Source organism: Panulirus ornatus, chromosome 11 (assembly GCF_036320965.1).
Source record: "Panulirus ornatus isolate Po-2019 chromosome 11, ASM3632096v1, whole genome shotgun sequence".
In the NCBI taxonomy this organism is placed as follows: Eukaryota; Metazoa; Arthropoda; class Malacostraca; order Decapoda; family Palinuridae; genus Panulirus; species Panulirus ornatus.
In genome coordinates this window covers 35,677,724-35,700,335 of record NC_092234.1, presented here as the reverse complement: position 1 = coordinate 35,700,335, position 22,612 = coordinate 35,677,724, and the positions used below count along the sequence as shown (strand labels likewise).

Genomic DNA, 22,612 nt, shown 5'->3' with positions numbered 1-22,612 from the left:
TGTAAAATGGCACTATGCAAGCATTCCGCCAATCCTCCGGCACCTCACCATGAGCCATACATACATTAAATAACCATACCAACCAGTCAATTTACAGTCACCCCCTCTTTTAATAAATTCCACTGCAATACCATCCAAATCCGCTGCCTTGCCGGCTTCCATCTTCCGCAAAGCTTTTACTACCTCTTCTCTGTTTACTAAATCATTCTCCCTAACCCTCTCACTTTGCACACCACCTCGACCAAAACACCCTATATCTGCCATTCTATCATCAAACATATTCAACACACCTTCAAAATACTCACTCCATCTCACATCACCACTACTTGTTATCACCTCCCCATTTGCGCCCTTCACTGAATTCCCATTTGTTACCTTGCCTTACGCACTTTATTTACCTCCTTCCAAAACATCTTTTTATTCTCCCAAGAATTTAATGATACTCTCTCACCCCAACTCTCATTTGCCCTCTTTTTCACCTCTTGCACCTTTCTCTTGACCTCCTGCCTCTTTCTTTTATACATCTCCCACTCATTTGCATTATTTCCCTGCAAAAATCGTCCAAATGCCTCTCTTCTCTTTCACTAACAATCTTATTTCTTCTTCCCACCACTCACTACCCTTTCTAATCTGCTCACCTCCCACGCTTCTCATGCCACAAGCATCTTTTGCACAAGCCATCACTGCTTCCCTAAATACATCCCATTCCTCCCCCACTCCCCTAATGTCCTTTGTTCTCGCCTTTTTCCATTCTTTACTCATTCTCTCCTGGTACTTCCTCACACAAGTCTCCTTCCCAAGCTCACTTACTCTCGCCACTCTCTTAACCCCAACATTCTCTCTTCTTTTCTGAAAACCTCTACAAATCTTCACCTTCGCCTCCACAAGATAATGATCAGACATCCCTCCAGTTGCACCTCTCAGCACATTAACATCCAAAAGTCTCTCTTTCGCGCGCCTATCAATTAACACGTAATCCAATAACCCCGTCTGGCCATCTCTCCTACTTACGTATACTTATGTATATCTATCTTTTTAAACCAGGTATTCCCAATCACCACTCCTTTTTCAGCACATAAATCTACAAGCTCTTCACCATTTCCATTTACAATGAATACCCCATGTACACCAATTATTCCCTCAGCTGCCACATTACTCACCTTTGCATTCAAATCACCCATCACTATAACCCGGTCTCGTGCATCAAAACTACTAACACACTCACTCAGCTGCTCCCAAAACACTTGCCTTTCATGATCTTTCTTATGCCCAGGTGCATGCATATGCACCAATAATCACCCATCTCTCTCCATCCACTTTCAGCTTTACCCATATCAATCTAGAGTTTACTTTCTTACACTATCACATACTCCCACCACTCCTGTTTCAGGAGTAGTGCTACTCCTTCACTTGCTCTTGTTGTCTCACTAACCCCTGACTTTACTCCCAAGACATTCGCAAACCACTCTTACCCTGTACCCTTGAGCTTCGTTTCACTCAGAGCCAAAACATCCAGGTTCCTTTCCTCAAACATACTACCTATCTCTCCTTTTTTCTCATCTTGGTTACATTCACACACATTTAAACACCCCAATCTGAGCCTTCAAGGAGGATGAGCACTCCCCACGTGACTCCTTCTGTTTCCCCTTTTAGAAAGTTAAAATACAAGGAGGGGAGGGTTTCCAGCCCCCCCGCTCCTTTCCCCTTAGTCGCCTTCTACGACACGTAAGGAATGCGTGGGAAGTATTCTTTCTCCCTTATCCCCAGGGATACGTATATATATATATATATATATATATATATATATATATATATATATATATATATATATATATATATATTTTTTTTTTTTTTTTTTTTTTTTTTTTTATACTTTGTCGCTGTCTCCCGCGTTTGCGAGGTAGCGCAAGGAAACAGACGAAAGAAATGCCCCCCCCCCCCCCCCCATACACATGTACATACACACGTCCACACACGCAAATATACATACGTACACAGCTTTCCATGGTTTACCCCAGACGCTTCACATGCCTTGATTCACTCCACTGACAGCACGTCAACCCCTGTATACCACATCGCTCCAATTCACTCTATTCCTTGCCCTCCTTTCACCCTCCTGCATGTTCAGGCCCCGATCACACAAAATCTTTTTCACTCCATCTTTCCACCTCCAATTTGGTCTCCCTCTTCTCCTCGTTCCCTCCACCTCCGACACATATATCCTGGAGGAAGTGAAGTGTTTTAGATATCTGGGAGTGGATCTGTCAGCGGATGGAACTATGGAAGCGGAAGTGGATCATAGGGTGGGGGAGGGGGCGAAAATTTTGGGAGCCTTGAAAAATGTGTGGAAGTCGAGAACATTATCTCGGAAAGCAAAAGTGGGTATGTTTGAAGGAATAGTGGTTCCAACAATGTTGTATGGTTGCGAGGCGTGGGCTATGGATAGAGTTGTGCGCGGGAGGATGGATGTGCTGGAAATGAGGTGTTTGGGGACAATGTGTGGTGTGAGGTGGTTTGATCGAGTAAGTAACGTAAGGGTAAGAGAGATGTGTGGAAATAAAAAGAGCGTGGTTGAGAGAGCAGAAGAGGGTGTTTTGAAATGGTTTGGGCACATGGAGAGAATGGGTGGGGAGGGATTGACCAAGAGGATATATATATATATATATATATATATATATATATATATATATATATATATATATATATATATAAGATGGAAACCGGCAAGGCAGCAGGTTTGGATGGTATTGCACTGGAATTTATTAAAAAAGGGGGTGACTGTATTGTTGACTGGTTGGTAAGGTTATTTAATGCATGTATGACTCATGGTGAGGTGCCTGAGGATTGGCGGAATGCGTGCATAGTGCCATTGTACAAAGGCAAAGGGGATAAGAGTGAGTGCTCAAATTACAGAGGTATAAGTTTGTTGAGTATTCCTGGTAAATTATATGGGAGGGTATTAATTGAGAGGGTGAAGGCATGTACAGAGCATCAGATTGGGGAAGAGCAGTGTGGTTTCAGAAGTGGTAGAGGATGTGTGGATCAGGTGTTTGCTTTGAAGAATGTATGTGAGAAATACTTAGAAAAGCAAATGGATTTGTATGTAGCATTTATGGATCTGGAGAAGGCATATGATAGAGTTGATAGAGATGCTCTGTGGAAGGTATTAAGAATATATGGTGTGGGAGGAAAGTTGGTAGAAGCAGTGAAAAGTTTTTATCGAGGATGTAAGGCATGTGTACGTGTAGGAAGAGAGGAAAGTGATTGGTTCTCAGTGAATGTAGGTTTGCGGCAGGGGTGTGTGATGTCTCCATGGTTGTTTAATTTGTTTATGGATGGGGTTGTTAGGGAGGTAAATGCAAGAGTTTTGGAAAGAGGGGCAAGTATGAAGTCTGTTGGGGATGAGAGAGCTTGGGAAGTGAGTCAGTTGTTGTTCGCTGATGACACAGCGCTGGTGGCTGATTCATGTGTGAAATTGCAGAAGCTGGTGACTGAGTTTGGTAAAGTGTGTGGAAGAAGAAAGTTAAGAGTAAATGTGAATAAGGGCAAGGTTATTAGGTACAGTAGGGTTGAGGGTCAAGTCAATTGGGAGGTGAGTTTGAATGGAGAAAAACTGGAGGAAGTGAAGTGTTTTAGATATCTGGGAGTGGATCTGGCAGCGGATGGAACCATGGAAGCGGAAGTGGATCATAGGGTGGGGGAGGGGGCGAAAATTCTGGGGGCCTTGAAGAATGTGTGGAAGTCGAGAACATTATCTCGGAAAGCAAAAATGGGTATGTTTGAAGGAATAGTGGTTCCAACAATGTTGTATGGTTGCGAGGCGTGGGCTATGGATAGAGTTGTGCGCAGGAGGATGAATGTGCTGGAAATGAGATGTTTGAGGACAATGTGTGGTGTGAGGTGGTTTGATCGAGTGAGTAACGTAAGGGTAAGAGAGATGTGTGGAAATAAAAAGAGCGTGGTTGAGAGAGCAGAAGAGGGTGTTTTGAAGTGGTTTGGGCACATGGAGAGGATGAGTGAGGAAAGATTGACCAAGAGGATATATGTGTCGGAGGTGGAGGGAACAAGGAGAAGAGGGAGACCAAATTGGAGGTGGAAAGATGGAGTGAAAAAGATTTTGTGTGATCGGGGCCTGAACATGCAGGAGGGTGAAAGGAGGGCAAGGAATAGAGTGAATTGGAGCGATGTGGTATACCGGGGCTGACGTGCTGTCAGTGGATTGAATCAAGGCATGTGAAGCGTCTGGGGTAAACCATGGAAAGCTGTGTAGGTATGTATATTTGCGTATGTGGACGTATGTATTATACATGTGTATGGAAGGGGGGGTTGGGCCATTTCTTTCGTCTGTTTCCTTGCGCTACCTCGCAAACGCGGGAGACAGCGACAAAGTATAAAAATATATATATATATATATATATATATATATATATATATATATATATATATATATATATATATATATATATATATATATATGTGATGTCCCCATGGATTAATATTAAGTTTGTTAATGGATGGGGTGGTTAGCGAGGTAAACGCAAGAGTTTTGGAGAGAGGGGTGAGTATGCAGTCTGTTGGGGATGAGAGGGACTGGGAAGTGAATCAGCTGTTGTTCGCCGATGATACTGCTCTGGTTGCTGATTCGAGTGAGAAACTGCAGAAGTTGGCGACTGGGTTTGGGAAAGTGTGTGAAGGGAGAAAGTTGAGGGTAAATGTGAATAAGAGCAAGGTTATTAGGTTCATTAGGGTTAAGGGACAAGTTAACTGGAAGATAAGTCTGAATGGAGGAAGTATTTTCGATATCTGGGAGTGAACTTATCAGCGAACGGAACCATGGAAGTGGAAGTGAATCACAGGGCGGGGAAGGGGGCGAACGTTCTGGGAGCGATGAAGAGGAGAGAACATTATCTCAAGAGAGAACAAATGGGTATGTTTGAAGTTAAAATAGTTCCAATAATATTATATGGTTGCGAGACATGGGCTATAGATAGGGTTGTACGGAGGAGGGTGGATGTGTTGAAAATGAAATATTGAAGGATGTGGTTTGATGGAGTAAGTAATGAAATGGTCAGAGAGATTTATGGAAATAAAATGAGTGTGGTTGAAAGAGCAGAAGAGGGTGTGTTGAAATGGTTTGGACATGTGGAGAGAATGAGTAAGGAAAGATTGACAAAGGATATATGTGTCAGATGGAGGAAACAAGAAGCGGGAGACCAAATTGGAGTTGGAAGGATGGAATTAAAAAGATTTTGAGCGATCGGGGCCTAAACATACAGGAGGCTGAGAGGCATGCAAGGAATAGATGGAATTGGAACGATGTAGTATACTGGGATGAAAGTGCTGTTAATGGACTGAACCAGGGCATGTGAAATGTCTGAGGTAAACCATGGACAGGTCTGTGGGGCCTAGATGTGGATAGGGAGCTGTGGTTTCGGGGCATTACACATGACAGTTGAGAGACTGAGTGTGGACGAAAGTGGCCTTTTTTTGCCTTTTCCTGGCTATATACCTCGCTGAAGCAGAGGGTAGCGATGTGTCCTGTGAGGCAACCGAAATGACCCGTCAAACTACAACCTTAATTCTGGCCTGAACTCCCGTCCGCTGTGACGACATTACGCCAGCCCTTCATACGTCTGCTGTCGCAACTTGCGTATGTCAAGGCCTTATGCTTCAAATTGGATATAGTCGTTGTTATGTCTTGTGCGCTCCAAGTAGATAAAATATAAGATATCTTTTGCTGCAATTTTGAATTGATCAAATATTAAACAGATCGACCGAAGCTCTTAGGTGGCGTACTTCGTCTATCTTGTCACCTTCAATAATCAGAACACCGCGTTTCCATTTATAAAGGCTTTGTCAGAAGAGACGTAAAGTGATCTCTGTGATTTATTTGACACCTTTTTGAGTTGCAGTTGAATTTTTGGCCTGTAAAAGGTGCAGCTGGAGCCGACTGTTATCTCTGGCCTGGCAGAAGGATATCCGGTTTAACCACCTAAGAGGTTGCACTTCACAGCAGCACACTTCAGAACATGTAAACCTTTCACTTGCTGGTCTCTTTCCATTGATGAATTATCGTAGGACGCCGATTTTGTAGGATTTTCTTGAATGTAATATATTTCCCATTTCAACATCCCTATACTCTTGTTTCTTAAGTTTGCAAGCATAGTCTAGTCCAAACTTATGACCAATTTCGTCAGCAGGGTTCGTGTCTTGTTGATCGGGGAATTCGTACGTAGCCAGATGATACAATATCTAACGAATCTGCCTGGGATCACATCACTGTATACAGGCCATTGGTACTTGTCTAACCAGGACGTCAGGATGGCCCGCGTGGCCACAGCAACAGACGGGGCCAGGCATACTGCACGTTAACTTACCCCCACCAGCAGTTGACTTCTGATTCTGTTGCTCTTCTTGTCATCATTTCATTTCTGGAAGTCATTAAGGATTATAAAGAAGTGTCGATCAAAGTCAGTCTCTCTCTCTCTCTCTCTCTCTCTCTCTCTCTCTCTCTCTCTCTCTCTCTCTCTCTCTCTCTCTCTCTCGTGAACCATCCCTTGCTACTTTACTAATGAGACACCGTCAGTTCCCTGACGCTGCAGTTAATGCAATCTGAGTTCGTGCAGACCACTATAAGAACACCTCCATTTGTCAATGCCATCAAGTATGTGACGATCCGCCCAGACCAAGGTTGGCATGGGCTCTTTGTCACTGACAGCCTGGTCTCGGGTGTGCCATTACTGGCATAGGTCAGGTGTGTATGTGGGGTGCTATTACTGGCACAGGAGTGTATTGTGGTTAGTCTAGTGCAGTGTGGCGTCGTGGACTCTTAAGTATATGAAGATTTTAAATCCTCTTTACCGTCTTACACCCGATGTCTTTAGTGTATATAGTTCTCCAGTCTCTGGCTACAATTTTTAGTGTATAAACTGCTTTCATTATCATATTTATATGTTGTTGATCTAATGAGCAAATCGTATGTCAGATTGATAACGTTAGTGGTGTGTGGCAGTAGAGTGCGGTATGGATATGTGGCAGTAGAGTGCAGTGTTGGTGTGTGACAGTAGAGAGCTGTGTGGGTATGTGCCAGCAGAGAGCGGTTTGGGTGTGGGGTAATAGTGTGGCATGGGTGTGTGGTAGTAGAGTGCGGTGTTGGTGTGTGGCAGTAGAAAGCAGTGTGGGTATGTGCCAGGAGAGAACGGTGTGGGTGTGTGGCAGCAGAGTGCGGTGTAGGTGTGTGGTAGCAGAGAGCGGTGTGGGTGTGTGGCAGCAGAGTGCGGTGTAGGTGTGTGGTAACAGAGAGTGGTGTGGGTGTGTGGCACAGAGTGCGGTGTAGGTGTGTGGTAGCAGAGAGCGGTGTGGGTTTGTGGCAGTAGAAAGCGGTGTGGGTGTGTGGCAGCAGAGTGCTGTGTGGGTATGTGGCATGGAGTGCGTTATGGGTGTGTGGCAATAAAGTGCGGTGTGGGTGTGTGGTAGAGAACTATGTGGGTGCGTGGCAGTCGAGTGCGGTATGGGTGTGTGGAGTAGAGTGCGGTGTGGGTGTGTGGTCAGGCCCCCCTTGCCCGCCTGAGTGACATATCCTTTTCACAGGAGTCATTTGGAGAGTTTGGTGTGGGGGATGGGGCAGGTTTTCTGGCTCCCCCCCCCTCCCAACCCCACCGTTCCAACGTGAATGCTAATGTCTTCATTTTCTGTACCTATATTCTGAGAGGATTTTTCTTATAGTAGTTTTCCTTTAATTGTTTGCCTGCCTGACCGTAGCGAAGGTAGGATCCGGGACAGAGTCCGTTGAGCAGCACTCCTCATTCTCCTCCCGTGCCTGGTGAGCTATGTAGTAAGGCACAGTCCTTACAGTCATCTACCAACAGCTTCATGTGGTCACAGGAATTACTCACAATCACGGTACTTTATTATGGAGTTGGACGCCACAGGACACCACCGTTTTACCCTCGTCTTTAATTGAAGTGTGGTTATGGATATAATCTAGTGGTGCTTCAGTTAAGATTATGAAGGATTGGTATACAGGACTGTAATGGATTAACTCGTTAGTTACCTAATTACGACAACTTGAGAAGCTATAATTAAGAACATTGTTCTTGGATTAGCTTTACAGCCAGGTGTAATAAATGTGATGGTGAATGTGATCAGACAAAGGAATGTAAATATTACGATCCAAACACTAGAGGTCTAATGATGCTGTGTAAGAAGGGTTGATTAAAATGAGCCAGACACAGAGAAAATAGATGAAGCCAGTTGTAAACCACACGAGGGGGATGTACTCAAAATAACCACACCAATTGTGTTTAATGCAGTGCTGGCAGTGATCTGAACACTGATAATGTAGCATTATTACCTGGTCAGAGTGCATGTTACCTGTGTGCAGCACAGACACCTAGGCACTGAAAAATATTGATACAATTAGGAAAGTTGATGATGTTTACTAGATATACCCGGGTAGTTCAACCGTCTCCTCGGGGATATATAAGGAACATTATCATCACAAAACTCCTTAAACTCACGCACCTGTAAATTCCAGGCCAACTATACAGCCCTGCAGGCAGGCTGGCCAGGTACTTCAGTAACAACTGAAAGTGTGACGAAACTGTGTTGTTCTGTGTATTGAACGACGTGGAATTGTATAGTGTTAATATCTTTATAAAAACAAGTACATGTCCGCGAGGTGGATCGTGACAACTAGGAGGGTGTGCAGTCAGCCGTGACTGGTGTGGTTGTAGGAGGGGGACCATTCGCCAATCACGTCTCGACTGTGACGTCAGTATCTAATTTACTTTTTTTTTTTTTTTTCTATCAGCCAATCAGAACTGGCCCAGTGTAGTTACTTTCATAGGTTTCCAAAGAGGAGCTATCATTTCATTTGCTCATTTGTAGTAATAGTGTAAGTAATGAAAGGGTAAGAGATGTGTGGAAATAGAAAGTGTGGTTGAGAGAGCAGAAGAGGGTGTCTTGAATTCGTTTGGACATATGGAGAATGAATGAGGAAAAATTGACAAAGGATATATGTGTCAGTGGTGAAGGGAACAAGGGCGACAAAATTGGAGGTGGAAGGATAGTGTGAAAAAGATTTTGAGCGATCGGGGCATGAACATGCAGGAGGGTGAGGTGTTTACGTAAGAAATAGAGTGAATTGGAACCATTTGTTATACCAGGGTCGACGTGCTGTCAATGGATTGCACTAGGACATTACTCATGACCGCTAGAGGTTTAGTGTGAACGACTGTGGCCTTTTTTGTCAGTTTTCCTGGCACTACTTCATTGAATCGGGGGGTAGCGACGCTATTTCGTGTGGCTGGGTAGCGACAAGAATATACGAAGACAAGCAGAATATGCACATGTGTATATGTGCGTTTATATATATATATATATATATATATATATATATATATATATATATATATATATATATATTTATTTATTTATTTATTATACTTTGTCGCTGTCTCCCGCGTTTGCGAGGTAGCGCAAGGAAACAGACGAAAGAAATGGCCCAACCCCGCCCCATACACATGTATATACATACGTCCACACACGCAAATATACATACCTACACAGCTTTCCATGGTTTACCCCAGACGCTTCACATGCCTTGATTCAATCCACTGACCACGTCAACCCCGGTATACCACATCGCTCCAATTCACTCTATTCCTTGCCCTCCTTTCACCCTCCTGCATGTTCAGGCCCCGATCACACAAAATCTTTTTCACTCCATCTTTCCACCTCCAATTTGGTCTCCCTCTTCTCCTCGTTCCCTCCACCTCCGACACATATATCCTCTTGGTCAATCTTTCCTCACTCATTCTCTCCATGTGTCCAAACCACTTCAAAACACCCTCTTCTGCTCTCTCAACCACGCTCTTTTTATTTCCACACATCTCTCTTACCCTTACGTTACTCACTCGATCAAACCACCTCACACCACACATTGTCCTCAAACATCTCATTTCCAGCACCTCCATCCTCCTGCGCACAACTCTATCCATAGCCCACGCCTCGCAACCATACAACATTGTTGGAACCACTATTCCTTCAAACATACCCATTTTTGCTTTCCGAGATAATGTTCTCGACTTCCACACATTCTTCAAGGCCCCCAGAATTTTCGCCCCCTCCCCCACCCTATGATCCACTTCCGCTTCCATGGTTCCATCCGCTGCCAGATCCACTCCCAGATATCTAAAACACTTCACTTCCTCCAGTTTTTCTCCATTCAAACTCACCTCCCAATTGACTTGACCCTCAACCCTACTGTACCTAATAACCTTGCTCTTATTCACATTTACTCTTAACTTTCTTCTTCCACACACTTTACCAAACTCAGTCACCAGCTTCTGCAGTTTCTCACATGAATCAGCCACCAGCGCTGTATCATCAGCGAACAACAACTGACTCACTTCCCAAGCTCTCTCATCCCCAACAGACTTCATACTTGCCCCTCTTTCCAAAACTCTTGCATTTACCTCCCTAACAACCCCATCCATAAACAAATTAAACAACCATGGAGACATCACACACCCCTGCCGCAAACCTACATTCACTGAGAACCAATCACTTTCCTCTCTTCCTACACGTACACATGCCTTACATCCTCGATAAAAACTTTTCACTGCTTCTAACAACTTTCCTCCCACACCATATATTCTTAATACCTTCCACAGAGCATCTCTATCAACTCTTAACATATGCCTTCTCCAGATCCATAAATGCTACATACAAATCCATTTGCTTTTCTAAGTATTTCTCACATACATTCTTCAAAGCAAACACCTGATCCACACATCCTCTACCACTTCTGAAACCACACTGCTCTTCCCCAATCTGATGCTCTGTACATGCCTTCACCCTCTCAATCAATACCCTCCCATATAATTTACTAGGAATACTCAACAAACTTATACCTCTGTAATTTGAGCACTCACTATTATCCCCTTTGCCTTTGTACAATGGCACTATGCACGCATTCCGCCAATCCTCAGGCACCTCACCATGAGTCATACATACATTAAATAACCTTACCAACCAGTCAACAATACAGTCACCCCCTTTTTTAATAAATTCCACTGCAATACCATCCAAACCTGCTGCCTTGCCGGCTTTCATCTTCCGCAAAGCTTTCACTACCTCTTCTCTGTTTACCAAATCATTTTCCCTAACCCTCTCACTTTGCACACCTCCTCGACCAAAACACCCTATATCTGCCATTCTATCCTCAAACACATTCAACAAACCTTCAAAATACTCACTCCATCTCCTTCTCACATCACCACTACTTGATATCACCTCCCCATTTGCGCCCTTCACTGAAGTTCCCATTTGCTCCCTTGTCTTACGCACTTTATTTACCTCCTTCCAGAACATCTTTTTATTCTCCCTAAAATTTAATGATACTCTCTCACCCCAACTCTCATTTGCCCTTTTTTTCACCTCTTGCACCTTTCTCTTGACCTCCTGTCTCTTTCTTTTGTACATCTCCCACTCAATTGCATTTTTTCCCTGCAAAAATCGTCCAAATGCCTCTCTCTTCTCTTTCACTAATACTCTTACTTCTTCATCCCACCACTCACTACCCTTTCTAATCAACCCACCTCCCACTCTTCTCATGCCACAAGCATCTTTTGCGCAATCCATCACTGATTCCCTAAATACATCCCATTCCTCCCCCACTCCCCTTACTTCCATTGTTCTCACCTTTTTCCATTCTGTACTCAGTCTCCTGGTACTTCCTCACACAGGTCTCCTTCCCAAGCTCACTTACTCTCACCACCCTCTTCACCCCAACATTCACTCTTCTTTTCTGAAAACCCATACAAATCTTCACCTTAGCCTCCACAAGATAATGATCAGACATCCCTCCAGTTGCACCTCTCAGCACATTAACATCCAAAAGTCTCTCTTTCGCACGCCTGTCAATTAACACGTAATCCAGTAACGCTCTCTGGCCATCTCTCCTACTTACATAAGTATACTTATGTAAATCTCGCTTTTTAAACCAGGTATTCCCAATCATCAGTCCTTTTTCAGCACATAAATCTACAAGCTCTTCACCATTTCCATTTACAACACTGAACACCCCATGTATACCAATTATTCCCTCAACTGCCACATTACTCACCTTTGCATTCAAATCACCTATCACTATAACCCGGTCTCGTGCATCAAAACCACTAACACACTCATTCAGCTGCTCCTAAAACACTTGCCTCTCATGATCTTTCTTCTCATGCCCAGGTGCATATGCACCAATAATCACCCACCTCTCTCCATCAACTTTCAGTTTTACCCATATTAATCGAGAATTTACTTTCTTACATTCTATCACATACTCCCACAACTCCTGTTTCAGGAGTATTGCTACTCCTTCCCTTGCTCTTGTCCTCTCACTAACCCCTGACTTTACTCCCCAGACATTCCCAAACCACTCTTCCCCTTTACCCTTGAGCTTCGTTTCACTCGGAGCCAAAACATCCAGGTTCCTTTCCTCAAACATACTACCTATCTCTCCTTTTTTCACATCTTAGTTACATCCACACACATTTAGGCACCCCACTTCTGAGCAATTGAGTGGGAGATGTATAAAAGAAAGAGACAGGAGATCAAGAGAAAGGTGCATGAGGTGAAAAAAAGGGCAAATGAGAGTTGGGGTGAGAGAGTATCATTAAATTTTAGGGAGAATAAAAAGATGTTCTGGAAGGAGGTAAATAAAGTGCGTAAGACAAGGGAGCAAATGGGAACTTCAGTGAAGGGCGCAAATGGGGAGGTGATAACAAGTAGTGGTGATGTGAGAAGGAGATGGAGTGAGTATTTTGAAGGTTTGTTGAATGTGTTTGATGATAGAGTGGCAGATATAGGGTGTTTTGGTCGAGGTGGTGTGCAAAGTGAGAGGGTTGGGGAAAATGATTTGGTAAACAGAGAAGAGGTAGTGAAAGCTTTGCGTAAGATGAAAGCCGGCAAGGCAGCAGGTTTGGATGGTATTGCAGTGGAATTTATTAAAAAAGGGGGTGACTGTATTGTTGACTGGTTGGTAAGGTTATTTAATGTATGTATGACTCATGGTGAGGTGCCTGAGGATTGGCGGAATGCGTGCATAGTGCCATTGTACAAAGGCAAAGGGGATAAGAGTGAGTGCTCAAATTACAGAGGTATAAGTTTGTTGAGTATTCCTGGTAAATTATATGGGAGGGTATTGATTGAGAGGGTGAAGGCATGTACAGAGCATCAGATTGGGGAAGAGCAGTGTGGTTTCAGAAGTGGTAGAGGATGTGTGGATCAGGTGTTTGCTTTGAAGAATGTATGTGAGAAATACTTAGAAAAGCAAATGGATTTGTATTTAGCATTTATGGATCTGGAGAAGGCATATGATAGAGTTGATAGAGATGCTCTGTGGAAGGTATTAAGAATATATGGTGTGGGAGGAAAGTTGTTAGAAGCAGTGAAAAGTTTTTATCGAGGATGTAAGGCATGTGTACGTGTAGGAAGAGAGGAGAGTGTCTGGTTCTCGGTGAATGTAGGTTTGCGGCAGGGGTGTGTGATGTCTCCATGGTTGTTTAATTTGTTTATGGATGGGGTTGTTAGGGAGGTAAATGCAAGAGTTTTGGAAAGAGGTGCAAGTATGAAGTCTGTTGGAGATGAGAGAGCTTGGGAAGTGAGTCAGTTGTTGTTCGCTGATGATACAGCGCTGGTGGCTGATTCATGTGAGAAACTGCAGAAGCTGGTGACTGAGTTTGGTAAAGTGTGTGGAAGAAGAAAGTTAAGAGTAAATGTGAATAAGAGCAAGGTTATTAGGTACAGTAGGGTTGAGGGTCAAGTCAATTGGGAGGTGAGTTTGAATGGAGAAAAACTGGAGGAAGTGAAGTGTTTTAGATATCTGGGAGTGGATCTGGCAGCGGATGGAACCATGGAAGCGGAAGTGGATCATAGGGTGGGGGAGGGGGCGAAAATTCTGGGAGCTTTGAAGAATGTGTGGAAGTCGAGAACATTATCTCGGAAAGCAAAAATGGGTATGTTTGAAGGAATAGTGGTTCCAACAATGTTGTATGGTCGCGAGGCGTGGGCTATGGATAGAGTTGTGCGCAGGAGGATGGATGTGCTGGAAATGAGATGTTTGAGGACAATGTGTGGTGTGAGGTGGTTTGATCGAGTGAGTAACGTAAGGGTAAGAGAGATGTGTGGAAATAAAAAGAGCGTGGTTGAGAGAGCAGAAGAGGGTGTTTTGAAGTGGTTTGGACACATGGAGAGAATGAGTGAGGAAAGATTGACCAAGAGGATATATGTGTCGGGGGTGGAGGGAACGAGGAGAAGAGGGAGACCAAATTGGAGGTGGAAAGATGGAGTGAAAAAGATTTTGTGTGATCGGGGCCTGAACATGCAGGAGGGTGAAAGGAGGGCAAGGAATAGAGTGAATTGGAGCGATGTGGTATACCGGGGTTGACGTACTGTCAGTGGATTGAATCAAGGCATGTGAAGCGTCTGGGGTAAACCATGGAAAGCTGTGTAGGTATGTATATTTGCGTGTGTGGACGTATGTATATACATGTGTATGGTGGGGGGGTTGGGCCATTTCTTTCGTCTGTTTCCTTGCGCTACCTCGCAAACGCGGGAGACAGCGACAAAGTATAATAGAAAATAAATAATATATATATATATATATATATATATATATATATATATATATATATATATATATATTATCCCTGGGGATAGGGGAGAAAGAATACTTCCCACGTATTCCCTGCGTGTCGTAGAAGGCGACTAAAAGGGGAGGGAGCGGGGGGGCTGGAAATCCTCCCCTCTCGTTTTTTTTTGATTTTCCAAAAGAAGGAACAGAGAACGAGGCCAGGTGAGGATATTCCCTCAGAGGCCCAGTCCTCTGTTCTTAACGCTACCTTGCTAACGCGGGAAATGGCGAATAGTATGAAAGAAAGAATATATATATATATATATATATATATATATATATATATATATATATATATATATATCCAAAATGTTAATGTGCTGAGAGGTGCAACTGGAGGGATGTCTGATCATTATCTTGTGGAGGCTAAGGTGAAGATTTGTATGGGTTTTCAGAAAAGAAGAGTGAATGTTGGGGTGAAGAAGGTGGTGAGAGTAAGTGAGCTTGAGAAGGAGACCTGTGTGAGGAAGTACGAGGAGAGACTGAGTACAGAATGGAAAAAGGTGAGAACAATGGAAGTAAGGGGAGTGGGGGAGGAATGGGATGTATTTAGGGAATCAGTGATGGATTGCGCAAAAGATGCCTGTGGCATGAGAAGAGTGGGAGGTGGGTTGATTAGAAAGGGTAGTGAGTGGTGGGATGAAGAAGTAAGAGTATTAGTGAAAGAGAAGAGAGAGGCATTTGGACGATTTTTGCAGGGAAGAAATGCAATTGAGTGGGAGATGTATAAAAGAAAGAGACAGGAGGTCAAGAGAAAGGTGCAAGAGGTGAAAAAAAGGGCAAATGAGAGTTGGGGTGAGAGAGTATCATTAAATTTTAGGGAGAATAAAAAGATGTTCTGGAAGGAGGTAAATAAAGTGCGTAAGACAAGGGAGCAAATGGGAACTTCAGTGAAGGGCGCAAATGGGGAGGTGATAACAAGTAGTGGTGATGTGAGAAGGAGATGGAGTGAGTATTTTGAAGGTTTGTTGAATGTGTTTGATGATAGAGTGGCAGATATAGGGTGTTTTGGTCGAGGTGGTGTGCAAAGTGAGAGGGTTAGGGAAGATGATTTGGTAAACAGAGAAGAGGTAGTGAAAGCTTTGCGGAAGATGAAAGCCGGCAAGGCAGCAGGTTTGGATGGTATTGCAGTGGAATTTATTAAAAAAGGGGGTGACTGTATTGTTGACTGGTTGGTAAGGTTATTTAATGTATGTATGACTCATGGTGAGGTGCCTGAGGATTGGCGGAATGCGTGCATAGTGCCATTGTACAAAGGCAAAGGGGATAAGAGTGAGTGCTCAAATTACAGAGGTATAAGTTTGTTGAGTATTCCTGGTAAATTATATGGGAGGGTATTGATTGAGAGGGTGAAGGCATGTACAGAGCATCAGATTGGGGAAGAGCAGTGTGGTTTCAGAAGTGGTAGAGGATGTGTGGATCAGGTGTTTGCTTTGAAGAATGTATGTGAGAAATACTTAGAAAAGCAAATGGATTTGTATGTAGCATTTATGGATCTGGAGAAGGCATATGATAGAGTTGATAGAGATGCTCTGTGGAAGGTATTAAGAATATATGGTGTGGGAGGAAAGTTGTTAGAAGCAGTGAAAAGTTTTTATCGAGGATGTAAGGCATGTGTACGTTTAGGAAGAGAGGAAAGTGATTGGTTCTCAGTGAATGTAGGTTTGCGGCAGGGGTGTGTGATGTCTCCATGGTTGTTTAATTTGTTTATGGATGGGGTTGTTAGGGAGGTAAATGCAAGAGTTTTGGAAAGAGGGGCAAGTATGAAGTCTGTTGGGGATGAGAGAGCTTGGGAAGTGAGTCAGTTGTTGTTCGCTGATGATACAGCGCTGGTGGCTGATTCATGTGAGAAACTGCAGAAGCTGGTGACTGAGTTTGGTAAAGTGTGTGGAAGAAGAAAGTTAAGAGTAAATGTGAATAAGAGCAAGGTTATTAGGTACAGTAGGGTTGAGGGTCAAGTCAATTGGGAGGTGAGTTTGAATGGAGAAAAACTGGAGGAAGTGAAGTGTTTTAGATATCTGGGAGTGGATCTGGCAGCGGATGGAACCATGGAAGCGGAAGTGGATCATAGGGTGGGGGAGGGGGCGAAAATTCTGGGGGCCTTGAAGAAAGTGTGGAAGTCGAGAACATTATCTCGGAAAGCAAAAATGGGTATGTTTGAAGGAATAGTGGTTCCAACAATGTTGTATGGTTGCGAGGCGTGGGCTATGGATAGAGTTGTGCGCAGGAGGATGGATGTGCTGGAAATGAGATGTTTGAGGACAATGTGTGGTGTGAGGTGGTTTGATCGAATGAGTAACGTAAGGGTAAGAGAGATGTGTGGAAATAAAAAGAGCGTGGTTGAGAGAGCAGAAGAGGGTGTTTTGAAGTGGTTTGGGCACATGGAGAGGATGAGTGAGGAAAGATTGACCAAGAGGATATATGTGTCGGAGGTGGAGGGAGCAAGGAGAAGAGGGAGACCAAATTGGAGGTGGAAAGATGGAGTGAAAAAGATTTTGTGTGATCGGGGCCTGAACATGCAGGAGGGTGAAAGGAGGGCAAGGAATAGAGTGAATTGGAGCGATGTGGTATACCGGGGTTGACGTGCTGTCAGTGGATTGAATCAAGGCATGTGAAGCGTCTGGGGTAAACCATGGAAAGCTGTGTAGGTATGTATATTTTGCGTGTGTGGACGTATGTATATACATGTGTATGGGGGTGGGTTGGGCCATTTCTTTCGTCTGTTTCCTTGCGCTACCTCGCAAACGCGGGAGACAGCGAGAGTAAAAAAAAAAAAAAAAAAATATATATATATATATATATATATATATATATATATATATATATATATATATATATATATATATATATATTTTGCTTTGTCGCTGTCTCCCGCGTTTGCGAGGTAGCGCAAGGAAACAGACGAAAGAAATGGCCCAACCCACCCCCATACACATGTATATACATACACGTCCACACACGCAAATATACATACCTATACATCTCAATGTACAAATATATATACACACACGGACATATACATATATACAAATGTACATAATTCATACTGTCTGCCTTTATTTATCCCATCGCCACCTCGCCACACATGGAATAACATCCCCCTCCCCCTCATGTGTGCGAGGTAGCGCTAGGAAAAGACAACAAAGGCCCCATTCGTTCACACTCAGTCTCTAGCTGTCATGTAATGATGCCCGAAACCACAGCTCCCCTTCCACATCCTGGCCCCACAAAACTTTCCATGGTTTACCCCAGACGCTTCACATGCCCTGATTCAATCCATTGACAGCACGTCGACCCCGGTATACCACATCGATCCAGTTCACTCTATTCCTTGCCCGCCTTTCACCCTCCTGCATGTTCAGGCCCCGATCACTCAAAATCTTTTTCACTCCATCTTTCCACCTCCAATTTGGTCTCCCACTTCTCGTTCCCTCCACCTCCGACACATATATCCTCTTGGTCAATCTTTCCTCACTCATTCTCTCCATGTGCCCAAACCATTTCAAAACACCCTCTTCTGCTCTCTCAACCACGCTCTTTTTATTTCCACACATCTCTCTTACCCTTACATTACTTACTCGATCAAACCGCCTCACACCACATATTGTCCTTAAACATCTCATTTCCAGCACACCCACCCTCCTGCGCACAACTCTATCTATAGCCCACGCCTTGCAACCATACAACATTGTTGGAACCACTATCCCTTCAAACATACCCACTTTTGCTTTCCGAGATAATGTTCTCGACTTCCAAACATTCTTCAAGCCTCCCAGGATTTTCGCCCCCTCCCCCACCCTATCATTCACTTCCGCTTCCATGGTTCCATCCGCTGCCAGATCCACTCCTAGATATCTAAAACACTTTACTGCCTCCAGTTTTTCTCCATTCAAACTTACCTCCCAATTGACGTGACCCTCAACCCTACTGTACCTAATAACCTTGCTCTTATTCTCATTTACTCTCAACTTTCTTCTTTCACACACTTTTCCAAACTCAGTCACCAGCTTCTGCAGTTTCTCACATGAATCAGCCGCCAGCGCTGTATCATCAGCGAACAACAACTGACTCATTTCCCAAGCTCTCATCCCCAACAGACTTCATACTTGCCCCTCTTTCCAAAACTCTTGCATTCACCTCCCTAACAATCCCATCCATAAACAAATTTAACAACCAAGGAGACATCACACACCCCTGCCGCAAACCTACATTCACTGAGAACCAATCACTTTCCTCTCTTCCTACACGTACACATGCCTTACATCCTCGATAAAAACTTTTCACTGCTTCTAACAACTTGCCTCCCACACCATATATTCTTAGTACCTTCCACAGAGCATCTCTATCAACTCTATCATATGCCTTCTCCAGATCCATAAATGCTACATACAAATCCATTTGCTTTTCTAAGTATTTCTCACATACATTCTTCAAAGCACATATATATATATATATATACATATATATATATATATGCAAACCCCCAACAGTCAGGATCGAACCCGGGACCCCTGTGCAACACGCGGGAGCTCTACCGCTAGGCTATGATCACCCCAATAGGGAAATGACTATTCGAATACTATGTACTCGAATATCCTTCGTCTCACGTTGGTGAGCAACGGGGTCTACACTGGTCATTTCCCATCAGGTCACACAGCCAGCAGATGGCACTTTACCGAACCTAACTGTACAACGCAGAGGTATATGATTATGAACAAAAAGCATATGAACGCGCACCTTCATAGAACATGCAAACCTCCAACAACCAGGGTATAGGGTTCGATCCTGGCTGTTGGAGGTTTGTATGTTCTATGAAAGTGCGCGTTCATATGCACTTTGTTCGTGTGTGTGTATATAATATATATATATATATATATATATATATATATATATATATATATATATATATATATATGTATATATATATACACACACACACACAGTGTAGGAGGCAAGTTGTGTGTGAATGGACTGGCCATTCTTCGTCTGCTTCCTGGCGCTACCTCGCTGACGCGAGAAACAGCGATTTTAATAAAGAAAAACCTCCCCGCAGTTTCAGTGACAGGACAAAGTGAAACTAATATCGGAATTGTTCGCCTTGGTTATAGGTTATCCAAATTATGCCGCAATGTTACATGGTTCACTCTCCTTCTATAGGCATTACTTTGGTCTTTGTGCCCGAGAGCTGGCTGCTTGTGGTCCTTACGCACTACTTGGCAAGCTGCTGCGTCACGTTTATTGCGTGGCCTTCTGCTACTCAGGGGTGGGCTGTTTTGATACCTGCTGTTTCTTTCCCTACTCATCGAAGCTTTGGAACTCTACCTTCTCATGTTTTACCAATAACTATAACCTGGCACATTTCAAAAGACAGATCTTTGACTTCCTCCAAAATTCGTAAATACTTTCCCTTCTCTTTTCAGTTTCGTAATTCTCTGTAATTCAATTAAAGCCCGGCCTTGATGTGGACTTTTGTCCGTGACTGGAGCCCTTAACAGAAGAAAAAAAAAAATAGGTGAGGCCACAATAAACACTAGAACTGTGATCATCTGATCTTCATTGTTGAGTCACGGCCATACCGTCGGAACAGTTGCAAGAGGCCACAAAGGTGGGCGTGATCTTGTATATACACAAAGCCACGAGGAACTTGGGAATTTATCGTGATTCATTTTCCGTGTGGTTTTATGTATATATTTGACGAGGGCGTTGGCAACATTGTTAAAATATTCCTCCAGATAAAAGCTACCAATAGTGTTTGCACCATGTTGAATGCACGCTAGTGTTAGGGTATTGTTGTCCACAGTCCTGCCCAAAGCTGACTACTATTGCCAACATTAACTTCATCAGTGTTGGACAGTAGTATGTTACCAACACTGTTTCTATGTTAATGCAGCCAACAAGTTGGTGAATGCGTCATTACATTACTCATAGCACCAAACCCATCACGTTATCAACGTTGTTTCCATTGGATTAACAAAATGATCACAAATTTGGTAACAATGTCCGTAACTTAGTAGAATACTGCCATCATTGTTACACACACCAGTCTCTACAAACTGTTGTCAACAATGTTTTTATGTTACCATCAATATTCCGTTAGAGTGGCCCCACCTTAAGGAAGTCTAAATGACTATCTTTCCCAGGGCCTACCGGTCTAGAAACAAATATTTTCCTTTTCAAATTTACGCCAGCATCATACAGTGACGGCCATATTGGAGAGATCCCCTAGCATTAGAACCCTCTTCATCCTCCAATACTTCGAAAAATTGTTCTAAAGTTTACTGTTGCTCTCAAGATACTCTATTTACGCCATCTTTGGGTGATTCGAGAATTTTGCTGTTGCTCTGAATGTGATTCAAAGTTGAAGCAGTTACGAAAAGTATAATTAAAACGTTGCAAGACCCGGGAAGTCAATGGAGAAGACTTTTTTCCCCTGAACCACTTATCCAACATGTGGTAAGGCAAACTTCTTATCCAAGGAGCCCTTAGTAGTGAGAATAAGATAACAGAAAGGCATGTATGATACAAGTAAATGCTTTGAATGGGTATTCGATGATAGATATCACAAGAGGAAACCAGAAGTGTCAACTTGCCTTTTTATAAATCGAGAGTTTGGAAGTCTGACATGAAAAATACTCAAAACCGAGTAATCTAACTATATTATGTTCTTTGATGGATACCATTACTTATTAGAAATGAGAAAATACAACCATCATTTTGGAGGCTCTGCTTCCAACGTAAGGGGCGATGGGATAATGTGCAGTAATTGCGATATTTATCGAAAAGCGTTGAAGAGATAGCCAAAGCTGTAAGGTCAGCCCACCTATTAAATGTTCTCTGGGACATTTGATTGACGAGTCTTCATCTTCACTGCTTTATGTCACTTCCGACGTATCCTTTTTTATCCTTGACATTCCTTTACCACTTGCCACAACCAGATGCGTTACACTGGGTCACTTGCTAAATCATAGTCAGCGTTTTGGACCACGCTTGTCTTTGGTTCCTCCAGTTCTGCAAGAGCTGTGGTAAATACTCAAATATGGCGACGATTCAGTACCGCGAGCTTGAAAATCAAGTAATAACACTACAATGAATTGCTCGATCCACTCTAATTCTCCTTTATTTTTTTAATGAGAGAGACTTATCAACTTTAAGGGTGCCTACTGTTCAAGCGGGCCCCTAATGAAGGTTTCATGAGGGCACAGGAACATATGAAAGTCGAAGAAGGATAATACAATATCATTCTCAGAGATGCCGGCAAGGCAGCAGGTTTGGATGGTATTGCTGTGGAATTTATTAAAAAAGGGGGTGACTGTATTGTTGACTGGTTGGTAAGGTTATTTAATGTATCTATGACTCATGGTGAGGTGCCTGAGGATTGGCGGAATGCGTGCATAGTGCCATTGTACAAAGGCAAAGGGGATAAGAGTGAGTGCTCAAATTACAGAGCTATAAGTTTGTTGAGTATTCCTGGCAAATTATATGGGAGGGTATTGATTGAGAGGGTGAAGGCATGTACAGAGCATCAGATTGGGGAAGAGCAGTGTGGTTTCAGAAGTGGTAGAGGATGTGTGGATCAGGTGTTTGCTTTGAAGAATGTATGTGAGAAATACTTAGAAAAGCAAATGGATTTGTATGTAGCATTTATGGATCTGGAGAAGGCATATGATAGAGTTGATAGAGATGCTCTGTGGAAGGTATTAAGAATATATGGTGTGGGAGGCAAGTTGTTAGAAGCAGTGAAAAGTTTTTATCGAGGATGTAAGGCATGTGTACGTGTAGGAAGAGAGGAAAGTGATTGGTTCTCAGTGAATGTAGGTTTGCGGCAGGGGTGTGTGATGTCTCCATGGTTGTTTAATTTGTTTATGGATGGGGTTGTTAGGGAGGTAAATGCAAGAGTTTTGGAAAGAGGGGCAAGTATGA

At 43.3% G+C, this 22,612-nt stretch overlaps 1 protein-coding gene across 1 annotated transcript in view; it reads left to right on the top strand.

The window, feature by feature from the left end:
- Positions 1 to 22,612, top strand: part of LOC139751400 (protein phosphatase 1 regulatory subunit 21) — a 321,946-nt gene that overhangs the window by 4,464 nt on the left and 294,870 nt on the right. The window lies entirely within an intron of this gene.